Source organism: Paramisgurnus dabryanus, chromosome 10 (assembly GCF_030506205.2).
Source record: "Paramisgurnus dabryanus chromosome 10, PD_genome_1.1, whole genome shotgun sequence".
Classification (NCBI taxonomy): domain Eukaryota; kingdom Metazoa; phylum Chordata; class Actinopteri; order Cypriniformes; family Cobitidae; genus Paramisgurnus; species Paramisgurnus dabryanus.
This window is the reverse complement of record NC_133346.1, coordinates 38,837,863-38,863,448: the sequence shown is the minus strand read 5'-3', so window position 1 is coordinate 38,863,448 and position 25,586 is coordinate 38,837,863. Positions and strand designations below refer to the sequence as shown.

Genomic DNA, 25,586 nt, shown 5'->3' with positions numbered 1-25,586 from the left:
GATGGGATGATCTTACCAGGTATTAGGTTAGAGCGGATGGTAGTTATTTTTGTGGTAAATGAATCAAGGAATTTATTACACTGATCATCAGTGTTATAATTATTTTGCATTGAATTTGGTGGGCTGAGAAGATAATTTATTGTTTTGAAAAGCTGTTTTGAGTTTCCTGGATTATTGTTAATGATGTTAGAATAATATTGAGAACGTGCCTGACTAAGTAATTTGGAATATGCTCTTTGATGTTCCCTATAGGCGATTTTATGGACAGTAAGCCCAGAGGCAACATAGCGCCTCTCAAGGACCCTCCCAGCTGCCTTCTGTCTACGCAGCGCACCAGTGTACCATGGAGCAGAACGTGTAAATGTAACAGTTCGTGTCTTAAGGGGCGCATGGACATCAAGTATATCTTTTAGTCCAGTATTGTATTGGTTGACAAGCGCATCGGGAGCAGAGTGATGGACGGACAGGGTCAGGTTTTGTAGGTCATAAGACAGGTGTTCAGGGTTAATTTCTTTTGTTTTGCGGAAGCAGATATTGTATTTGGGCTTAGTGAGTGAAGTCGGGACTGAAAAATCAAATGATATGGCATTGTGATCAGATATGCCTAAATCATGCACCTGAACATTATTGACAGAAAAATTTGTTATAATGAGGTCTAATGTATGTCCTTTTGTATGGGTAGGTACTGTCACGTTTTGTCTGAGATTGAGGGTGTCAAGAAGTTGTAATAGGTCAGCAGTATATAAACTTGTAGGAGAATCAACATGGATATTAAAATCTCCAAGAATTTCAACATTGTTTGATGTAGTACACACTGACAGAAGTAGTTCAGTTAATTCAGAAATAAAACATGGATGTGGTTTTGGTGGCCGGTATATGAGGATAGTTGTAAGAGGAATGGGTTTTTCACATGTAAATGCCAAGCATTCAAATGATGACAGCTTTTGCAAAGTTATTACAGACATGTGCAAATCAGAACGATAAATAACCGCCAAACCCCCTCCCCGTCCATTACCTCTAGCTTTTTTCAGATATGAGTAGCCAGGGGGACACGATTCATTTAGTGCAGAATATACTTCAGATTTATGCCATGTCTCCGTGAGGCACATAATGTCAAGGTTCTGAACAGATATATAGTTGTTAATAAAAGATGCCTTATTGGTAAGTGACTGACAGTTTAACAGATCAATTCTAAAAGTTGAAGATGGTGTCCACTTTAGCAACGAGCGCAGAACAGTAGAGTCCACTCCGCGTTTCCCAGGGCACGCAGTACCTTGTTCCTCCAGCAGGAGGCCTCGTTGTGGTTGGTCGCAGGTTTTTAGACCTGAGCCCAGAGCGCTCTGATGACGTGTCCGATGATGACGTTGGTGCGCGCCGGCGCTAGCAGCTGTCCAGAGGCTCGGGATTGAGCTCTCAGTAGTGGTCTCAGAATAAACAAGGCGTCGACGCGACCCTCTATGAACATAGCGGGGTCGGCGAAGGATGCCCAGTTGCTTCAGAGAGGAGAGGTTTGATGGGGCACAGCAAGTGTTAAATTCCAAGAGTTGGTTCGGCAGGTACCGGAGCATGGTGGATATGGAAACCGTTGTGATGCTACTGTTGACAGCTATCCATGGATCCGGCAAACGTGGATGAATGCTGGATATGTACACCAGGATAAATGGCAGTGCCCGTAGTAACAGAGAGGACAAATGTGGCATAAATTGGAGGTGAGGGGAGCCCATATGGACTGTAAAAGATTTTGTTCCAGGACAGTATCAGATGATAGCAACCGATTACGTTAGCCTAGGCGCAGACCAGCGCAGCTTCGGCAGCTACTATATTATGACTGTCCGAGGGGTTATACCAACAATATGTTCAATTTAATGAAGCCAGTCCAGATGACCAGGGGCGGGTCTAGAGAATTTTTCATGGGGGGGCCGGACTGGGGCACAGACTTAGAGAGGGGTGGCACATTTAAATACATATAAACAGTGAATTAGTGTAACTTGCCCTACATTGAAGGTAATAATACTGTATCCTGATACATTCAGTACATTTAAACCTCCTGATGTGTTTTTGTTTTAACCTCCCTCTGGTCTCTGCATATAATACACATACCTTGGTTTGCAGAAAAGTCAGTGGACTACTGCTGCGTCTTCCTCTCTTCCCTCTCCTCATGCCTTTCTGCTTCTATCTCTCTTTTTTCTTCAAAATGAAGAAATTCTGAATTTTTTGAGACCTTTTCATTGGTCCTATTGCCTGTATCTGACTGTCTGTCTGTCCCTAAAGAAATAATAATGCATTTTTCTCAGTTACTTTGTCAAGTCATAAACTAATTTATTTCCTAAAGTTGAATGTTGTCCGCATATCATCTTAATAAAGATATTACATTTGGTAGGGATGTTAACCGATGACCGTTTGACCGATGGTTGACCGTATCAATGTTAACCGGTCAAAGTTGTCGGTTGTCGGTTAAAAAAAGGGATCTGTAAATTAGGCTATTATAGACAGTGGACTAAACCCTACTACAGTTAGTCATCTCTTTCTTTCCAAGATCTTTTTGTGTGAAGTGAACAAATCCCTCACACTCAGTTTTTCATAACTGGTCTGTTTGTACTTTATAAACCAATAAAAAAACATTTGGTGCGAGGTCACTGCTTTTGGTTTTGCATGTTCACAAGGTTTGCGAAAAGTAAATGCTACAGGCTATTTTTTGATAAATTCCTTTATTCGAATAGTAAATAAAATACAGTAATACAATAATTAAAATTAAAGTCTCTCCTGGTTGTGTTCCAAATTATTAACATTTATGTCTTTTAGGCTAACAGTAAAGTGCAGAGTAAGTTTTGTTTCTGTAAATCCTTCCTCCGCCATGATTTTTACCACTTTATTAAGTTTTGCTTTGTAGAAAGCATTTCTTTGAAGTGAATTTCGTTTTGTATAAATTGTATCTTAATTTTAATAAATGTTTAATCAACCAAATGCATGTATTTATTAAATAAAAAGCAAATATAGCAGAGTATATAATTACCGGTCCGTGCATGAAGGCGCCGGCACTGCGCGTTCACTTGCATTGCATTGTTAATTAGAATGCACCTCATCATAAATAAATAAAACTCAGCGTAGGCCTATATGCCCCATACAAGCATTAAATATCTTTGCAGCATTTGTTCTAGAACAAAAACAGTGCGAGACCTGCTTTGGCCGGTGCTTTTACACATTCTGAAGGTGCCCGTTTAATCCATTGGTTTTATCGTGTTGCAGTCTATTAGGCAACATTCCGCATAAGATGGGTTTAGATTTGGAAATACATTACATCTATATTTCAGTGGTAACAGAAAAGGTGATGATGATCATCCTATGTCTTTAATATTACTACCCCAAACTAAAGCGCAGTCTCTTGCTGAGCTGTCATTTTATTAAATGAGCCGCGGCAATTTTCAAATGAGCTTCACAAACGCCTTTATTTTCAAGTTCAACGCGATCACCTAGTACCTAAACTATTTCGAAACTAAGCACGGCACCGTTTGCGGGACTCATGTTTCGCGCTGTAGGGGATTTAAAAAGTATTGTGAGGTCTGTGTGTGTGTGAGCCGGAGGCAGAGCGCAGAGAGATGCGAGTTGCGACATTGCAGGCGCGGCTCGAAATGGCTGTTTATTTTAAATAGCATAGCATATTTTAAACTAATAGGCCTATCAGTTAACCGGTTTCAACCGGCCAATGAGGCTCGGTGGCCGGTCAAGAAAATTTTTCGTTTTCGCCATCCCTAACATTTGGGTGTATTAAATGGCATATTGCACAGAGCCCCAGTGAGTTAATGTATAGAAAAAAATAATGTTTATGTTGTTTTCTTTAAATATGCTTCTGAGGCTGTGGTCTGTTGCATGAAGCTATTTGAACAACAAACTCTTAATTTTCAAAATTCAGAGTAAGTTTGGAGTCGACAAATCCAGATAAATCCAAACTGGTTTAGATCAGGATCCGATGTTGGACAATGCTTGGTTTAAACTTTGTGTTTTATCTAGAGTTTGCAAAGCCTGTGCACCTGAAAGTGAAACCTGCTTCATGCAACAGAAAATGTACTTAACAAAAGGAAAACAGTTAATAGCAATGAAAGTTTAGAGGCTGAGGAAATTCTAGACGTTTATTCATAGTCGTATGACATGTTAATGTTTTTGCATGCGCCGAATCAACGCAAAGCTCTCTCCGTGTGTCGACTATTGAGGGCACTTGTCGACTTAAATAAACCCATGCACACACAGACGGCGCAGCTTAAACAGTCACTCCACATAAAAAACGTTACGTTGTTTTTCATCGATCTATTCCATACACTATGAGATACAATAGCGCAACTCTCCTTAAAGTTTACACATCAATATTTGAAGGATATAGGGAGGATTACGTCTGATTGGAACGGGACCGGACACATTCAACCTGTCTTTGCATACAGCTACTCACTTAGTGCCTTTTTAGTGTTAAATTGCTTAAAAGCACTTGAAGGTTAACATTTTAAAACACGTGTAAATTATAAACTATCCCTGTTTAATCCGCGATCGAATCGCATGCGGGTTGAAACGTGGGTTCTGATCCGTATGGATAAACTGCGATCTAACACACCACTATTTATTACAAACGCAAAGGCAAACGTGACTTTATATATTCTTTTAATGTACCGTTAGGTTGTCTTCAACTTTAGTAATGAGCATTCTCGACAGTAACAGAGAGGAGCTAGCTCTAACTTACTAATCGCAGGTTTCCACATTTAAGGAAACATATCAAACTCAGCTCACTCACCTATGACTTTGTTGTCCTTTTTCACTATCTGCATAAAACTCCTTTCTCCGTCCTCTGTGTTTTTCCTTGTTTTTCCTTGCTTTTTATTGGTGCCACCACCGTTCGTTACTATAAGTGTGCGCCTACTAATTGACTCCGATAACAACATGTCACGGTAGAGTGGTTCCTCGGGTCTAGACACTTTTTCATAGGCGGAGCCTCCACAAAAATTTATATTTTAATATTTTAAGCTAATAAAAAAAATGTAATATAAATAAATCAAAGCCCTGTAAAATATGAAGTTTTATTTTAAGAAAAGCAAAACCACTAGTACATAATTAATACTGACGAGACTGATGGTGTGGGAGGGGGGGCACTTGGGGTGGCCAATCAAATTGTGGGGGTGGCCCGTGCCCCCCCCTGGCCCCGCCCCTGCAGATGACAACATCTCAAAACGATGAATAGCTCCAAATCGCTCAGCACTCCAATAGTCGCGGCAGCTTCAGGTAAGAAACATCCAGGTCTAGATGTTTTTTTTTTTTTTTAATATCCAGACAAATATGAGTAGGGCTTCATTTTGCTATCAGTAACAATCAGTAAAACAGCTAAAAAAAATAAGTAAAGTCAGTTTTTTAGTTTTAGTTTTCCAGCAGGATGAGAAGCGGCGAACACACAGCGCCTGCGTCCTCTCCCCCTGCCGTCGTTATGGGAGAATCTCTCAATGTAAACATTTATCTATTTATGTGTTGTGATTTGTTTAGTCACAGCATGTACAAATAACAAGGTCATAAGAGACACAGCCATCTTTTAGCAGTATACATACTGGGAACTATATATCACTCCACCCAGTAGCAGTGCTTCACCTTCTGAGAATAAAGTCCTTTACAGTGCAACATCGGAAATTCAAGAAAACATGTCCTTTACAGTGCAAAGTGTGCATTTTTAAATGCTACAACTGGTGCTGAACACTGACAGAAGTACAACAGAAAATCCTCTCTGAAGCCACGACACACTTTAGCAGCAACTATATTCTCAGAAGGCAAAGCACTGCAACTGGGTGGAGTGATAGATAGTTACCAGTATGTATACTGTAAAAAGATGGCTGTGTCCCATATGACCATGTAATTTGTACAATGTGTGACTATACAAATCACAACACATAAATAGGAAAATGTTGGCGTTATTTTGTCACTTATTGGGAGCAGTTTGCTAGCTGGAGCCATTTACTTCCAGTCTTTTTGCTAAGCTAAGCTAGCGGGGGCTGCGTCAGACAGAGTTACAGCACGCATGGAGATGAGAAAGGTATGTACGGACTTATCTTACTCTGGGGGATACGGTTAATAAGCTAAATTCCCAAAATGTGGGCATGTTCCTTTAACCAAGACAATAGGGCATTGTGTCTCAAGTGCTCGCGCACAGTCAGTTAAACTATTTTAAATAAACAGAAAAGTGCTTACCAGGCCTAAAACCTGACCAAGAAGGCCAACACAGGGAAATTCAAGGAAACATTCCTTTACTGTGCAACATGGGAAATTCAAGAAATTTAAGAAAACATGTCCAAATTGTGAATTGTGCAAATTTTGCATGGATAAATGAAAATATTTAAATGCTACAACTGGTGCTGAACACTGACATTACAACAATAGAATTTTTTTTGAAGCTGTGACACTCTTAACAGCATTCTTAAAGATTTTGAAACAGCCGTTTCTTGACTTTAACTATCTCATTGTAAACGTAATATTTGACATATTTCCAGGTACGGTTTTTCAGTGCTGGGGACTCCTGTGTGATGCACATCGTGCAGGCTTCTTTCCCAGGCACTCATCTCACAGCTATGAATTTGCCCATCCTTCTGTCCACTGAACTCTTTTCCTCCACACTCCACGGTCTCTTGGTCTGTTTTTGAGCATCTGAAAAAGAAGTGTTTAATTGAAGTTAAATGTCTTATTTGTACAAATCTCTTACTTTTAAGTGTCTCGCTGAGTGCGTTTACATGCACAGAATAAGCGGATAACTATTAAAAATCTACTTATTATAGAAACCTGTTTGTATTCGTTTACATGCAAATTATTAAACCTGCTATGCAGAAAACTGCCTTTACATTGGACTTGGAGAATTGTCAGATATCCCGCAGGAACTGCCGTCACTGCCTATAGTACATAATAGTCATTAAGTAAATATTAACTTAAGAACATTTTACATTTCTGTCTTAAGAATAAAATGACAAGCTTTGAAATAAATTATTCTACCCCGCTAATGAGGTTATATTCGTAATCTTTTTGCCACCTTGCAATAACGCAATACTACATAAATGAGTGATGTGTTAAGACTATAGAATATGCTATTTGCTGTTGTAACAGAAGCCAGCTATAATAAAGGCGGTGAGTAAATATCATTCCCTAATCTCCCAATCGGTCCGTCATGCGGGTTGAGCGCTCATTGTCTTCAGTCTATGCGACCGCCTCAGTCTCCATCGCACATGCGTCTGCACGACAGAAACGGACGCGGAGGGTGAAGTGTGCCCGGGCTTTCGGAGACCTCGACTCACATGACAGACCGACTGCTATCTTGAGTAGAGCGTCTTTGAGTAGAGTTGTTAGTAATTTCACAATGCATGTATTATTAGGGAAGTAAACTGTTAGCTAATATTATTATTTATTTGTTTAAACGGGACATATTACTGAAGTAAGCCCCATTAATCTTTGTAAAGTAAACTGTTTAATTTTGCTATTTCTGACTACACAATACATATCACATTTAAAACAATCAAATGAACATATAAAACATCTTAAACTTTTAAGACTACTGTAAGGTTATTCTAACTTTAAGATGTTTTTTAATGTTATTTTTCTAGAATTTGAATTCTTCTTAATTTTTTTCTTAAGAACATCCTTAAGGAAAAAATAACAACTTTCTTATGAAGCTTTTTTGAGGATACAAAATGTTCTTAACTTTATTATTAAGCTTGAATTTAAGATAAAAATGGCAGTGAAGAAGAATTTTCTTAAGAATGTTTTGTGAGTCCGGCCCCTGTGCCGATTGGTTTTTGCTTAAGGCGTTTATTGGCTTTCCCCAATAAAAGAAACCGTTTTATGGGTTTACATGACCCCAAGTGTTATCAGTTTATTAAGCATAATTGGCGTAAGATTCAATATTACCCAAATCTAAAAGCTTTTCGACTGGAGTTTACAGCCAGGGGCGCAAGCTTTTCAAAAGTGTGGGGGATGGATAACATTTTAAATTTGATATAAACACACGTTTGTGCATGGAATTAAGCACCACCCATGACACAAACACGCCCTCTCTTCCTTCATAGACCTCTTCCTTCTTAGCCGGTAACACTCAAAGCCGGCGTCATGTTTGAGAGGGAAGGGGAGAGGAGAGGAGGCAACGCAGCGCAGCGCAGCAGACACAGAGCGGCCAGAGAAACGGAGGAGTGACTTTAGTAAGGCATTCCTTCATTCCAGGTATGCAATGCTTTTGTTTGATTACATTTGGTTATTGACTTATGCTTCGTATTTAATTGGATTGTTAATTGGCTTTGAATTATTATTTCCCTACCTGGCTAATAAATAGTTATATTTGGATTAATTCTGCTTTACTCTAAATTAGGGTTGGGCGTTGTCCCCTAAATTGGCAGTTGACGATGGTTACATTAAACCATCACGATGGACGATGATATCGTTAGGCGGGGGTATTTTAATTTTTCGTTTTTATTTGTTATTATATAATAACATGGATTAAAGTTCTCCGTCATAGCGACGGATTTCCGTCGATTGCAGCGAGTCTACGACGGATTTCCGTCAGTTGCAAAATTATTAAATTAACTTTTCATAAAGACGCCGTGTATTCACCTTGTTAAGTGGATTGTGATCAAAGCCTGGAGTGGAGCGAAATCATGTTCCTCTCTCCACTGTATGCGTTCTGTAATCACTACGCACAAGATCCACTCCGGGTGTTCTGGCTGTATTTCACGTTAAGCTGAGGTAAAACTTTATTTCTGCTAGCATGGACATACTTGTAATGCAGGAACGATCCGATGTTTTGGACATCAATGGAGATTAACTTGGTTTAGCGAAATGAGGAAGATTGGCAAGCCTTTCAGTTCGTGGGCTAAGAAAATCTAACAGCCAGGTAATTTACGTGTCTTTGCACAGTAAGTCTAGGGTACTGTATTTTGGGGGTAATTGATTTGTCTCGTACATGATCGTTTTTGACTGCTACGCTGATCTAACCAGTGGCTGATACAACGAGTTTGTTTAACATTTGGGTAAACTTCACGTGGCACCAGAACAATCAAGAGGCAGTCAGATGACATCAAAATCCCGTGAGAGCGAACCGAGAACTCATTAGACGAGACTGCTTTCAAAATGCTCTCGCAGTACTTTGATGTCATCCTGTCAGTTCTTGCAGTTGCATGTGCGCGTGGTCAGGAAATCTTGACGTTTGTACATATATCTGCATTTAAAAACAAGTGATTTTAAATTAAAACAATAACAACACTGTTAAATGCACTGTTTCTGTATGAGGGGAATAAGCAAGTAGCGCATTCGCTTCTCTTTGAGCTTGTGAGTATTTTTGCCGCTTTGTTGCCCTTAAATACACATAGGTTATGCGTCAAAAATCCCGTCTTTGCAAGTATCCTTAAACACGACCATTTAGGGCTTAGGAGAAAGTAAACAGCAGAAAAAAGGGTAAGTTACCATTTTTGCTTATATCTGTCACTAATGTTAATCAAACAATTAATCTCTCACCGCTCTTGACTAAATCAATTTATACATTTACGAAGATATATACATTATTGTTTATTATCCTTATTTCATCACTGACTGTTTATCCTTAGTGAGCTTGAATTTTGTTCTTGTGTAATATACGCACGTTGCGCACAATGCGTTGTTTTAAGTGCATAACATTGCGCATAAAATAGCACCTCAGCTCTGCCTCTATTGTAAAATAATAATTTGTTGATAAAGGGTACAATCATTCAATGTACAACTGTCACTATGATTACAGGCATCCTGTGCGAATTGTACACGAGTTTTATTCGAGTTGCTCGTTCAGGGTTTATATTCATACATAACGTTACTGTATTGTGACTGTAAGCTGTTGTGTGAGCAGAACATTTTTCGTTTATGTGCACTGAATAATATGATATAAACATTTCTGTACCACTTTTAAAAAAAGTTGTATTTGTTCACATTTTTAAATGCATTATATAACATGAACAAACTATGGAAAATATAGAGTATATAAGCATTTATTAATTCATGTTTATGTCATTAAAGTAGTTGATGTTAGTTCATTGTACATTAACTAATGTTAACAGTTTCAACCTTGATTTAAAAAAAAATGTAAAAGTAAATGCCAAAATTAATAAGATTTACAATTAATAAATAATTAAGTTTTATTAAAGGTGGTGATATTCATATTTCTTTTTATATAGTGAGTTATTTAGCTGTTTCACCTTAATCTGATATGCCCTGCAAACTACATCTTACAGAATAAATTTGTTTAGTTTGTCACAAGTAGATTAACATGACGGGATAACGTTTTTAACCCTTAGTGCAGGAGTCACAAGTGTTTTGTTTTAGACAGATATTAAAGGTAATGGTTCAATTAAAGGGCTGTGTTAAAAGTAAAGCTGTAAATTAACAAACTATTAATAAACCTATCATATGTTGAAATTAAGTGTTAACACTGTTTATTCACAAAAACATACTCGCACTGCTGTTGTATTTCATAGTGACAGTGGGCAACCCTATAAATCCCACAGTAGACTTCAATATGGCAAATAATGGCAAAAACATCTCCCCTTAGAATGCTATTGGTCTCGCCTATTTACAAGGAATATGACTTGGCCTGAAAAAATTTCAGTCAGAAGAATTTTTTTCACTTTAATCCATGTAATAATTATTATTTGTTATTATACTTCATTACTTCCACTGAAGAAGAGTTGTGCACTTTTTATTTTAACCCTTGTGCATCAATTAAAAAAAGTTGCACATAGGTTCACAGGGGACAAAAATGTCCATGTCCAAAAAGTGTCATAAAAATATTATAGATTTTTTTTCCACTTTCACTGATGCCATTTTGTTTAACCAGCATCAGCTCTAATCACAATGACCAAACATTCATTAATTTTCAGAATTTTAACCCTTTAAATGCTGGTTTGTTTACACAGTGCCACTGCTGTTTTTTTATGAAAAAAAGAAAAACTTTAATTATTTTCAATTTACTAAATGCTAAGCAGATTTTTTTTTCTTTGAGTATTACAGCCTTGGATATGTCAATGATTAACAACAACATTCATTTTTATGCATTCATATTTTTTTATGCAGTATCAGATTTAAAAAAAGTTACCTCTCAGGTCCATAAAGGACAAAAATGTCCATGTCAAAAAAGTGTCATAAAAATATTATAGATTAATATTTTTTCCACTTTCACTGATGCCATTTTTTTTAACCAGCATCAGCTCTAATCACAATGACCAAACATTCATTAATTTTCAGAATTTGAACCCTTCAAATGCTGGTTTGTTTACACAATGCCACTGTTGTTTTTTTATGGAAAAAAAACGACACCTCCTTTGCAGCGGTTGTAGTCTTGTGATTTCCAGTACAATATATTTTTTCATTAAAACTGTTCACACACGCACACACGCACGCACGCACACACACACACACACACACACACACACACACACACACACACATAAAATGTTCAGTACACACATACAAACCACACTCTGACATCCATACCAACACACCCACACAATTATAGCTTCATAATATATCTAATTGGCTCTATAATATGCATAAGCAGAAAACAACAATAAAGCGATAATTTGCTTTATATGCCAAACCTAATAAAATGGCCCCATCTGGTAAAAAATAGTAAAAATTTAAATTCTGAAGCCTTGCCAACATAATAAAAGCCTGTTAACAAAGATTGCATCATTTTATAGTTGAATGGCACCGGGATTAAAAATTGCAGTTTTAATGGGTTTCAATGGGGACATTTTTGTCCAAAAGGTCCTGAGAGGAAGTATTTTGTGTACCTAGTAAAAAATAGATTTTTAAAGGAAATGAATGTTAAATATTAAAATTCCAATAAAAATGCACACCTGTGGCAAATTTTATGCAGTTAGCATTAACGCAGGCAAAGTTATCAAAAAAACAAAACAGAAAAAGACAAAAATGTCCTCAAGGATGCACAAGGGTTAATATAGATCTTTACATAAATACTTATTTGTACTTAAAAGCTATAATTTTGTTATTTTATTAACCCCACTAATGACTCTTTCCAATAGGATGCACATAAGGAAAAAAAGTAGATTTATTCCACTTAAGAAGAGTTGTGCACTTTTTTTAAATATCTCTTTATATAAATATTTTTTTCTTTTTTTAAAAATCTATAATTCATTAGTTTACTAACCAAATGACTCCTCTGCGCTTTCCAGTAGGTTGTATGTTAATATCTGTGCATATGTGCCATCAGTACTCCATCAGAGCGTGTCTTCAGCACCACAGGGAGCAGCTTATTAAAACTAGACAAAGCGAACAAGTTGGTATTTCTGGCCAGAAACATCTCAATTTAAACATGGTCTGTGTATGTAAATCCCGCGTTTCAGTCGGAGTGTTGTTCCCGTTTTCTTGTTCTTGGCGTTTATATCTTAAACTGCCGCTTAAGTGCAGTATAGCCACATAGCTATGTAAGTTAACTATGAGCACGATCTCCCTAGACACTACAATAAGCTACTAATAAATTATTAATATGGGCTGTTTTCTTGTACAAAATTAAATATTTAAAGTAAAATGTACAACATGTCAAAAGGCAAGATTCTAACAATGTCAAGATCAAATGCCTGTCACGTCTTAGGCATAGACTACAGTATTAAAAATAGCATATGCATTAGTTATATTTTCTTTTTTTTTTCTTTTTTTTTATTATTATGAAAAGCATCACAAGCACAGTACAAGTGTGAGAATATTGTAAAATGAGATGAAGGGGAAAAAACAAGAATTAAACACGCATAATAGATACTCGTATACAAATAAACATTAGTTATATTTTCAATACAATTTTTAGACCAACCCCCCCAAATATTTTAGGTTAACTATAGTCTATAGAAGAGAGTTAGTGTGTGTTGACTCGCAGCGGAGTGGGGGCGTGGCATCACGATGATGTCTCTCCATTGTGATGGATGATGAACATATCCAAATTTCTTAATTATATCTATTTCATGCATAAGTACAAACAACGAGATTTATCTTTTTGGAGTCATAAAAGATAAAACTACCTAAATTGCACCTACGAAAGCTACAACGTCATCGGTAAGTCCCTGAAGAGACAGAACACGAGAAAGACCTCTCCACCAGACAGGTTGTTTTTTGTTATTTGGGCCGACAGATGGTGTTCATCATATTTGCCCCCTTACAGTATTATTGTTGCTTTTACGACGTGTTTTTAATGCTACATTGCCACTTTTTTGTTTGTTTTCATCCTCTTTTTTTGTTGCTTTTAGACTTGGGTAAAGCCAAACTGGTGAAAATGTGCTCAGTTCAGGTGGGGGTTAAGAGGTTAAGAAACAAACAGGGAAATGCTTAGCTGTTTCAATCCCTTGTAGCCAGAACTAATCAAAGGTAAAGAAAAAAATAGACAACAGCAGCCCTAGTTTCAAGATCTTACCACAAGTGTCTTTGTTCATGCGTATCTTTTTGTGTGTTTTTTTCTTGGACGGCTGGTCTAGATTGCTTCCGTCTCCATCAGCTTCATCAAATTCTGAAGACAGACACAAACACATAATACACTTCATTAAAATGTTGAGTTCCAAATAAAAAGCTCTGGACAGGGGCAGAATAATAATAAAAAACATTTATAATAACATCTGAAAACTTTAATCACAAAGAGCAGTGAGTAGGACCAAGTCTAAACCCAGTATTGTTTAAGTACTGGTACTAATTAAAATGAATAGGGTTAAAAAACATTTATAATAACCAGAGGTGGAAAGCAACGAATTACATTTACTCAATGTAAATTACGTTACTGTAATTGAGTAGTTTTTTGTGTACTTTTACTTTTTTGAGTAGTTTAAAAATCTGTACTTTTACTTAAGTATCTTTTGTTTCAAGTATTGTACTTCGCTACATTTAAAATCACATTCGTTACTGAAAAAAAAGCAAGGTGATAAAGACGTGCCACGTATAACATACTGATTTATTGATGGGCAGGGAACGCGCTAAACTCACAAACCATGGATGTGGACGAGACAGGCGGCAGCTGATGCAGACACTCAATTCAATAGACCCCTTTATCACCCACGTCACTGTGACGTCACCGCTCTAGCTGGAGGCAAAAAATAAGTAGGAACTCATAGCCGACGCGCTAAAAGTTTGAGTTTTTGACTTTAAAATGTCATCTTATTGTGTTTTTGGCTGCCAGATTAGAAAGAACAGCACTTTTGGTTCAAAAATAAAGTTTTACCGGATCACGTCAGACATTTCTTCACAGAAATCAAGAAGACAATTGTGGTTGAATGCAATACGGCGTACAGACTAGACGGAGACGATCATGAATAATACTCGTGTTTGCAGTGCACACTTCATATCAGGTAAAATTATCTATGCATATGTACTGTTGTGTTGGTTTTATCTAGTACAAGCCAGCAAGTTTCTGTTTAATAGGTGAAAAGTCGCCAACCGCGCTATTGTTTAGCTTAAATGCTAAACAAACATACAGCGATAGATGTGTATGCCATCGTTTGAATAGTCTCTTAAAATAATCCACATTGCTAATCATAGTTAGCCCAGTGATAGGTTACATAAGACAGTAAGCCTAGACAAAATTACCCAAATCCACCTGAAAGTAATTCATATGTTGTCTAGGAAATATCTAAAACCTGGTTTAAATCGCAAGAGTTAATTTACAAAAATACCTGTCACGGTCCCGCAGAATCAGTGACTGTACATATTCGGACTGATCCGAAACTTATTCTGCATAAATGTTTAATAAATCCCTCCTAAAACATGCTAGTTTAAGCTTGTCAACATAGCCTCCGCGGCTCTTTCTGCCTCCAGCTAAGCCCCGCCCACACAAATACGTCACAATGTTTACCAACTGTAAAAGGGTCTATTCTTATGTAAGAAACCCTTAGCCATATTCAAGCGACCACTTTGGATCTTAAAAACTTGACATCAAACCGGCGCAAGAATGTTCAGGTAATTTAATAATATCAGGCAGGCACATAGACTAAAGGTCTCGCTCTATCCCGTGCCACTGTTCCTACTGGTGCGTGTGCACAGACGAAGCAAGTGTTTCATTTCTATGGAAGGCTGCTGAACACTCGTGAGTACGGAATTGCGGACCGGGTTTTTACCGTATGACGCATCAACCGCGTGCATTGTAAGGGGTCCAAATATGACCCAATCCATCCGTTTGGCCCAACGACTGAATCCAAACGGCATGGCCGGTTTATAGCGCATTCGGTCTTTTCCGGTGCTTGTGGATGATGTTTTAACATTACGCAACTTTACATCTGACTCCAAAGATATAAAACGTATTGTAATGAATCAAATTGATGTAATTTGGGAATTTGGATAAACGTTTGATCATTCCATTTACTCATGTTTTCATTTAACTCATTCATTCGATTACCAATGTCATATCAGTCCACACCGGCCGTTGTGTGGGTACTGAACACAAACTCGACCGTACTAGAGGTTGTAGCTAAAGCAATTTAACAAAGTCAATCTCTTGTTAAAAGGTCACCATATAGCTCTCAAAAATCGCCAATTAAATATAAAACATAAAACCATAATCCGAGGTTCAGTCTAGCTCCTTCTAGACGCATAATTACCAAATGCGATTACAAAACAACTTAGTTAAGGTTAAATAATTAATCTGACCATACAATAACTAGAGGTTATGGCTAAAGCAATTTAATGATACCGTTTCATGTTTACGTGCTCTCATTAAATAGTATCCATATAGCCCCCACAGTCGCTTACACCACTTAATGAATTATAACCAGAGGTTTAGCTTAGCTTCTTCTAGCTGCCTATAGTTAAATCATATGACTATATAACAACGTATAAAATAGATAATAAAACTATCACTCCGATAGTCCATGCGACTGCCCACCAACATAGTTAAGAGGCAGAATCTAATTAACATGAATTAACCCCGATCAAAGATTTGTGGTAACAAAGGATATCGTAATACTTTATAGTAACTTAGAAGAGTCAATGATACAGAGCAAATTAGAATGAATGCAAATGTAACAATTTATTAACCAGGTAGGAAAAACATAATTCAAAGCCAATTAATATATCCAATTCAAATACAAAAGAATAAAACGAAAAACCATTGCATACCTGGTAAGGAGATGAAGATCTGGTTACAGATTCCTTAAAATAAAATAAAAAGAAACATGATGCTGTATCAAAGATACAGCATCATGGGGGTGCATTTCTAGATATCGAAAGTCCCGCCTGAATCTTTTGACATTTTCCTTAAATATCCAGAGAACAAAGCATTGTGATATGATATACTGATTGGTTCTTGTAAGCCCAGGGGTGTTACCTAATATACATACAGTGGGTGATTGGTCAACATGTCTAAGGTAGGAGGTGTCTCCCAACATCAGGTTAAGTTTACTTATTTATTGTCACAGATTAACATTGAATCCTATTGTCATATTAATAAACCCAAATGTACCACTTGCTTTAAAACACTTCATATAACACCAAACAAGTAGCCTAGAAATCTAGACGCACCCTAGCGGCCGCAAAATATATTTGCTGCCAGGGTTTAGTCTAGGCACTCACAATACACTTAACAGCTCCAAAAACCAACATTTTGTCAGGCCAATCACATCGTGTGTAGCGTCTGTGGGGCGGGCTTAACATGATGACGACAGAGCTGCAACGGTTCCTACTTGAAAACAAAGAATGGCTGCTGCTGCTGGCGAACAGCTTTCTTCTGAAGCGGCTTTGGCTGCGACTCTGGAGGACTTAGACTTATGTTTTTCTTTGAGAGAAGAGCAAATAACCCTACTGAAGTCCTTTTTAAGCAAGAAAGATGTGTTTGGAGTTTTGCCGACTGGTAACGGTAACTACGTCACCTTCTTTGTTGCTCTGATTGGTCATAGCGCTATCCTATTGCGTGCAGAGGCATTTTGAGGGACAACCTTATATCCCGCCCCTTGCATTGAGCCGTTTGTGTGAAGAGTTGCCAGACCTTACATCTTGATGTAGGTCTGGCTAACCAGGCTACCAAACAAGACCAGTTTCAGATACATGTGTTTGCAGAATGTAGCATTTCATATACAGTTTGCTTTGAGAACATGAGGAGAGGGGGATTAGAACGTGTGGTAGGGTGTGTGACTCTTCTCTTTGAGAGAGGTTTCAATCTCACACCAATGAGTAGTGTTCTTGGGGGGGGGTAGATGTGAACTCTTTGAGAGAAGTTTCAGATGATAACTCAACAAGAATTAGGAAGCAGTTCCCTGTGGATTCAGCCATTTGCTGCTGGCTTTTGAAATGCCTTTTGTCAGGGTTTGGCACCACCTTACAGCATCATCTTCCGAGGTCAACCAACTTCGCGTGATATCAAACAACTTACGAATGTCAGAATGTGCAGGGCCATTAGACATTGCATAGAGCGAAAGTGAAAGAAGAATAAAGGTCTTAGTGTGTTTTCACACCTGTAGTTCGGTTTTTTGGTCCGGACCAAAAGCAAAAAAAAAAAAAAAGATACATTGTAGCATTTTTTCCAGTTTTGGTTCCTTTTCACACCACATTGATTGCTCTGGTCCACACCAGTTGAAACTAACCAAAATTCAATAATGTGATAAGATCCACAGCACTCATTGGCCGCATGTATTTGAACATATTTCCTAAACTGCTTCTCGATTGGTCAGAATCAACGTGCGTGAAATTCCAACAGAACCCCGGAAGTAAACAAAAAGAAGGAGAATACAGCAGACACCATGGACAGACGACTGCAAGCTGTAATTATGGCCGTGGTTGTTATATACTACAAGTTTGTATATAGCACTCTAGACAAACTGTTCATTTCCAGAATGAATCGAAGATGCAGCTTGAAAACAAAGTTTTAATGCACTACAAATGGCAAAGACATGAAATTTCGGAGGCTCTGCCCGCATCTCCTCGCAACTCCAGGTATGTCCACAATATGTCATTGTGCTAATATTGGTAATAGAAACTGTCAACAAACACTTCCTCATCTGATAATGCACTGCGCAGGTGACCAAAATGCGCAGTACTTTTGCAGTAAGGTCGGTTTGATCTCGGAGCGTGTTCTCACCACAAACAAACCACTTTCGTTTGAAAGCGTACCGAGACCACCTCTTTAAGGAGGTCTCGGTCCGCTTGTTTGGTCCGCTTTTGGTTTGCACCAGACTCTACCAACTCAACCGAACTAAAAAACGCAGGTGTGAAAATACCCTTAGACATCAAGTACCTAGGTCAGGGAACTATAGAAGACGATAAACGTGTAATGTGTAAAGGATAAATGTATATAGCCATGGCACTCATCTCATTATATACTCAATATGCCAATTATATATATATAATGTTGTATATTAGTAGCAGTAAATCAATTACAACCTAACTATAGCTGTTGTATTTACTAGCTGCTGACCTCATATTTTTGCCTCAAAAGTTCACAAAACAATAAATAGTCCTTAGTTATAAAAAGCTTTTTATTTTATTTACTTTTTGTTATTGTAGTGTAATTGTAAATATGTTCCTTCAATTAAAAACAACTAGTTTGTAATTTATATTCCCTTGTCCTTTTTTAGCTATACTAGAATCACCCACCTCACCCCGCTGTAAAAAAGTAACTTTTACTCTGAGTAAAGTTGAAATGACTTTTTACTTTTACTTGAGTAGATTTTTAGACCAGTAACTTTAATTAGATTTTACTTAAGTAAAATAAAGTAACTTTACTTTTACTTAAGTACAATATTTTATTACTCTCTCCACCTCTGATAATAACATCTGAAAACTAAGCGTTGAGCAGTGAGTAGGACCATGTCTTAACCAGGACTAAACCCAGTATTGTTTAAGTACTGGTACTAATTAAAATGAATAGAGTTAAGTAAAGTAATCGTACCATCAGTGTCTTTGTTCATGCATATCTTTTTGCTTCATCAAATTATGAAGACAGACACAAACACATAATAAACTTCAATAAAATGTTGAGTTCCAACTGAAAAGCTCTGGACAGGGGCAGATTAATAAAAAAACACATTTATAATAACATCTGAAAACTTAAATCACAAAGAGCAGTGAGTAGGACCAGTGGTGGACAGTAACAAAGTAAATGTAATTCGTTACTGTACTTAACCCACTATGGCAGGGGTTCTCAAAGTTTACATTCAAAGGTCCAAATCTGAATTCTCATAATTTTCATAGGTCCGGAAAAACTTTATGTAAATCATTTGTTTATATAACAAATTAACACAAATAGTTTGGGAAAAAATAAGTGTATTTTGCATTTAAAGTAAAAAAAAATGTTTTAACATAAACACAAGAAATATGCCAAAAGTAACCAGGTGCAAAATACAGAGCAACCTAATTAGAGAAATGGCACAGTTTGTTCTCCATCAGATGCATAAACCACGGCAAAAAAAGTGTGGTTGGTAAGCAGAGAAATTGACCTAAATTAGGGGTGCGCCTATAAATTGGCTTATGATTCTTGCTATGCTTCTCAATGAATTACTGTGAAATGCCGCTACATCCAAAAGCCAGGGGGCGCTCTCGGGCAGAAACTTAATATGCACTGCAGACGAAGAACTAGACACACGGATCCCCAGGAAATGTCTTAACGATATTTATACTCCTGTTCTTCAAACCTTTTCAGGTATTTTCATGATAATAAAGAATATGTATAAAGATTATGTTTGACGAGTGTTGCTTTTTCAAATGCATGTTTTAAATGACTCAAACCAACAGTGATTTCAGATTGATAAGGACTTACTGATCAAAAGCCGTAGTACATGAAGTAGCTGTGCATAATATCTGTGTGTGATGGCTACAGCGTCACACAGAAAAATGTTAAATAATTCGTTTTATTTTCGGACCAGGAATACTCTTAAATCTAAAAAGAAAAAAAAAACTAAACTAATAGTTTACAAGTTTAATGTGCATCTGTAAAGTAGCAAATGCACACATTTAATCAATCACATAGAAATTAATGCACTTGTAATATGAAGTGGACGCGGGTCCGGATCAAGTTCCCGTCGGGTCCGGATCCGGACCGGAGTCAGGACTTTGAGAAACCCTGCACTATGGCATGGTAGGCAACAAACCACCTTTTTGGACCTCACACTGCCCCTTTCATTTTTTTTTAATAAATATGTATAATATCACCTGACATGTCTGTCCAATCAAATGAGGGGCTAAAGTGGTTGTAGCCTTTTGTTTGGGGGTGGGGCAGTCCTTTCTGTAAGCAAAGTCGCATGGGACACAGTGCCACAAATTGGTAAGTTGAATTTCACTTTTTAACATGTTTAAATTTAAATAACTTTATATAAAAAATATATGTATGTGCATCAGTATGTAAAGCAGTATGTTTGATTGTTTAAAGACACATTTAGATTTGATTTATATACTAAAACTGTGTTTTTTTGTTTGTTGCCTCAGGGCAACACTGTTTGCAGTTTTTTTTGGCCAATATGCTAAATTGGGGAGATGTGATCGGATGCAAAATTAGGACCACATGGTGCATTCAAGTCCTTCTGGGAAGGTCTGTGAATGCATAATATATGTGCAATTTAATTATTATTATTATTATTATTATTATTATTATATGTTGCCAAAGAGATGATGATGCCTATCATCTCATAATCTGGCTAAATGAGTAGTGTTTTCTGGCAAACTTTATCTCTCTTCTTTATTAACAGTACACATAATGTGTACAAATTACACTGACCAGTCAGCATTAAGATATGCATTTTTCATGATCAATGTTTTTACTATCTACTGATACTTACAGGAAATAGACACAAGACAATTTTACGGGCGGAAGGAAAATGATCGAGCAGTTAGGGTCATTCCTTCTGACAGTGAGGACAGTGAGCTTGTGGAGAGTGAAAATGAGTACAGTGAGGTTGAGGAGAGTCATGAAGACTGGATCCCTGAATCAGGTTTGAGAGACAATTTGGAGGTCAGGGGTCAGTTAGGGGTCAGTCAGCAAAGTATCACGTGTGTGTGTGCGTCCATGTGTGCGTGTTTGTTTGCATGCATGTCATTCTATGATGAAGGGTATATGACAAACATGCTTCCTGCTGTCTTTTTTAGGAGAATGCCTGTCTGTTGACAATGACACAGAGTCTGAGGATGAAGATGTAGAAGAGGTTGATGTTCCACGCCTACCCCGATGGAGAACACCCCACAATGCACACTTCAATGCTTACCCAGAATGGCAGGACCTGCTTCCAAGATCTGATGATATCATGTCCCCTCTCCAGTACTTCAAGCAGTTTTTCTCTGAAGACATTCTGGAAGTTATTGTAGAGCAGTCAAATCTGTTTGCGATACAATGTGATGCAAACAAGCCACTTAACCTCACCATAAAAGAATTGGAGCAGTTCCTGGGGATTGTGGTGTACATGTCATTGTTTGGTTTACCAGGCACCCGCATGTTTTGGAACAAAGCCTGCAGAATGTCCCAGGTAGCTGACACCATGACACTGAATAGATGGGAGGCCATCAAAAAACACCTGCACTTCAATAACAATGAAGAGAGACAGGAGGATAATAATGATCCACTCCACAAGATCCGACCACTGGTTACTCATCTAACCTCAAAACTGACATCAATCCCAATGAGTGAGAGGCTGGCTGTTGATGAGCAGATGGTCCCATTCAAAGGAAGAAACAGACTGAAGCAATATCTGCCATCAAAACCAAAGAAATAAGGGCTACAGATGTGGCCTTTAAAAATGCGCGTCTCTGAGAACAGAATGCCGCGGAGACTTCCGAAATTCTGCGAGATCCCGCAGAAGGGGGGTTCGGTGGGGGACGCAGGAAATATAAAAACCTGTAGAGGGCAGGCGTGTTTCATGTAGGCCATACTGACGACAATGTGTGTGCTCGACTTCATGCTGAGCGTATACTGTATGATATTGAAGTAACAGATTATCGATGTTTAGGCGATAGACTTTGATGTCATACAAATGCATGCTTTTTGGCAAACATTTTGTTGGCAAAGTTTTCTTTTGCCAGTTACATAAACAGTCACATATTCTTCATAAAAATCCGACTCAAACGCGCATTATTTGTCTTATTTTTTCCGTGTACTTACAGTAGAAGAGACGTGATGTATGATAATCGAGTCTTATAACAAAATAATTCGCGAAGACCTTTTAAGAGACCGAGCGCATTTACGCAATATCATTAACTAGTTTATCTAATTTTACATTTAGTTCATTTTTGCATCTGAACGTTTTAATAGCTTGCATGGTTGTGTTGCGCTTTCCTGCATTACTGAACAGTAGGCTACTTTTTATATTATCATGTTTCCCTTTACATGGTATGAAACACGATAAAAAGTATGCAATGGTGTTTAATACATTTCACTAAGAATTTGTATAATATGTTATACTTTTGTACTAAGGAAATAAAATCATATTGTGAGTGTAAATATTCATAAATTCGAGGAGTTTCTGAGGTGTTTGTCATCGGCAAAATGCGCAGTTTCTTTGTTGCTGATTAAAAACCGTTGGCTATGTGATTGTTTAAAATTGACATTTTTTCTACTTATTATTAATTTATTTTTTGCCTACATTTACTCAAATAATATCAATTTGAAAATATAAGTAAATCATACTTCAAGTTAGGCGTAAAACTTACACATTTTTTATGTCAAATAGAAATAATAATAATTTGAAATATGCAATTATTACAGTTTTAAAAACCTTTTTAAATATATTGACTAAAATAATCTGTAAATGTTATACTTCTATTATTAAGGCGTATACATCAAATAATATATGTACATTTTACACAAAATATCTGTTCTATTTTTAGTAATTTATTTTCCAACTAAAAAAATCGCATAACTGCATTAAGGGATTTTATTAAGTTAGGCTACTTTAATCATTTATTTTAGAGATATTTACAAAGCCACTGAATAATTTTTAACAGTGTGTACATTATGACCTTACGGTAGACTATTATTAAATGCATATAAATAAAAATATGTAAAACTAAATAAAAAATATATCATACACGGACTGTATGTAAGCATACGTTTTCTTGTTCGGTGCACGTGGGTTTAAATGCCGTTTTTCTAAAGAAGAATTTTAAAACTTTATTGGTGGTAGTTGAGAAGAATTCCTTTTTCCATTTCTAAATAATTTTGAGCGCAATATAAATATATCATATTGTTATTCTTATTATATAAGAATACGCAATTTTTACAACATTTTTAACATATAGAAAATATACGTTAAGCATGTTGTGTGTATTTCCTAATTACAAGCTTTTGATGAAATTGCACCAAAACTAAACGTGCATAAAAACATAAAAAAGTCATCTAAATAAGCGAAAAATCTTTTTTATGAGCTCAAATTTTGGAATATAATGTGCTATTGCTGAAAATTGCCCATCTCTAAAGGAGAATATTCATCTTTAAAGTTTAAGAAACAAAAAAGTACTGATAAGCATTCTCAAATATATATATTCTGCAAGCACTCATTTATCCATAATGATGTAATTTATTTTTTAATAACATATTGTCGCTGTCGGGCAAAGATACTCTCTGGACACCAAGACCATGTCTATGGGTTCAAGAATAACAAAATATTGGCCATTTGAAACTCGAAAGTCATCACTTTATTTTGTCCCATTGTTTTCCATTTTGCGATAAAACTCCTGTGCGCGTCGTTCAAATTCATTGAAATTTCGTTCACTTTTAGTTTAGCAAGTATGTATAATACAATTTCAATAATGTTTTTACACTGCACATCGTCTGAGGAAATCCGAAGTTGCGTCGAGGGGAACCAAGCTGACAGCCGCGACAGCAGAGATTGTCAAGTACCTACAAAAGGGTATTGGAAAAAGCTTGCATCTGACCTGCAGCGATATCATTCTGGCTTGGTGGGATGTCAGCCAGCGAGAGTCCTCTGATTCTGACCTTGTTCTTTTACTCCTCAGAGTCTAAAACCAGGAGGGCAAATTAAGTATTCATTTTATTTTCATTTTAACAGAGCAGCTATGGTTGCGGGTTTCACACACCTCTCCAAACCACTTTGTTAACACTATGCTTGTTCGACTTCATGCGGCGCCGCAAGAACCGACAGCCGGATGACGTCAGAGTACCGCGAGAATGATTCAAGAAATCATATTTCGCCTCGCTCTCGCGATACTGTGACGTCTTCCGGCTGTCGATTCTCGGTGCGACGTATGAAGTTGAACTAGCCTATTGACAGCAGCAAAAGCTACGCATGCGCTTTTAACTTGTAAAACTCAAAGGTGTATGGGTAAGGTAGTCTCTGCTCTCGGTGGGACGAATTAGGTAGCTTGCATTGTGAAGGGCGCTTTGAAAAGCGGCAGCGCAGCCAAAGGATTAAATTAAGCCTCTGGTTTTAAAAGATGTGCAAATGAGCGTTCTGGTACGCTAGAAGTACGTTCTGGGCGCAGGGAGAGGTGGTGGTACGCTCAAGAGCTATATTTGGAAGTGGCGGTACTGAGTACTGGCGCCTACCGGCCCACATTAAAGCAATGGCGGTAGCAAAGGTAGACGGCCCTTTGAAAAGCAAAAGAAAGCTGATAAAAATGAGAAACCTACACTGAAATAAATTGGAGTAGGATTTAGGCTACTTAACAAAATCTAAACATTTTTCACTCAGAAAATGCTAGTAAATATAAACAAAATTATCAGCAGCTTTAACTTTATTACTTTTTTAATTTTAATTCACTCTTTGTTTCAGCGATGTTTATAAATATACTATATTTTTGCATTTTGATTACAAACTGTTCTACACCGAAAAGAAACTAATGTAATCTTCCTGATTTAATCACGTAAAACACAAGTCTAAACACAAGCACCACTTTTCTGAATGATGATAATCACAAACATCCCAGAGTTTGTAAAACATATTTAATGCTAACTTTACTTAAAAATTCAGAAAATACATTTTTACAGTGTATAAATAAAAAGACATGAAGGAAGTTAATTCCAAAATGTAATTAATTGTACATGGTTTAGCTGCTTGTTTTAGCAGCTACCAGTGACACAGAGTCAAGAAATTAAAAACCACCCACCCCCAGGTCTGCCAATTCTTTGCCAACCCCCAATGCTAATCGATCACCTCATCATCAGGGAATCAAAAGAAAACCGGTTAATCCAGTTTTCACCAGCGTGTTGGGTTTTAATTCCAACCCTTGCAGTTTCTTTGTTAAAATGCAATTTAAGCAAATAGGCCTAATACATACGCTGTATGTTATTTTAAATGAATGTTTATAACTTATAAAATTAAGTGGATATCAGGTAACTTAATTTGACATATGTTGATATAACCTAGTGTGGGATTTTGATGTTCTTTTGTTAATCATTATATTATGTTATGGTTCATGAGTGCCATTATGTTCTTTCTGATAAAATGTATGAGAAAATGTCTGTGTGCAAGTGGAAAATAGCAAAGAGGAAGTTACTAGGCTGTGAGAGCAAAGCTACAAGCTTTGTGGTTTCCTATTGAATGTTGAGATCTACAGAATGTGCAAACAGTATTGAAAACAGACTCTGGGAGAGAGAAAACACACAGACAAAGCATGCTGTTATTAATTGAAGTTTGAATCTT

The 25,586-nt window shown here is 37.1% G+C and overlaps 1 protein-coding gene and 1 long non-coding RNA gene across 3 annotated transcripts in view; both read right to left on the bottom strand.

Moving 5' to 3' along the window:
- The window catches only part of LOC135745137 (NLR family CARD domain-containing protein 3-like), a 223,092-nt gene that overhangs the window by 130,915 nt on the left and 66,591 nt on the right, over positions 1-25,586 (bottom strand). The gene's annotated exons all lie outside the window — the stretch shown is intronic.
- Positions 5,911-18,908, bottom strand: LOC141282927 (uncharacterized). The gene is made up of 3 exons (XR_012337839.1): positions 18,893-18,908; positions 13,445-13,537; positions 5,911-6,666 (listed from the first exon to the last, which is right to left on the bottom strand). It is a non-coding gene; the product is annotated as an uncharacterized lncRNA (long non-coding RNA).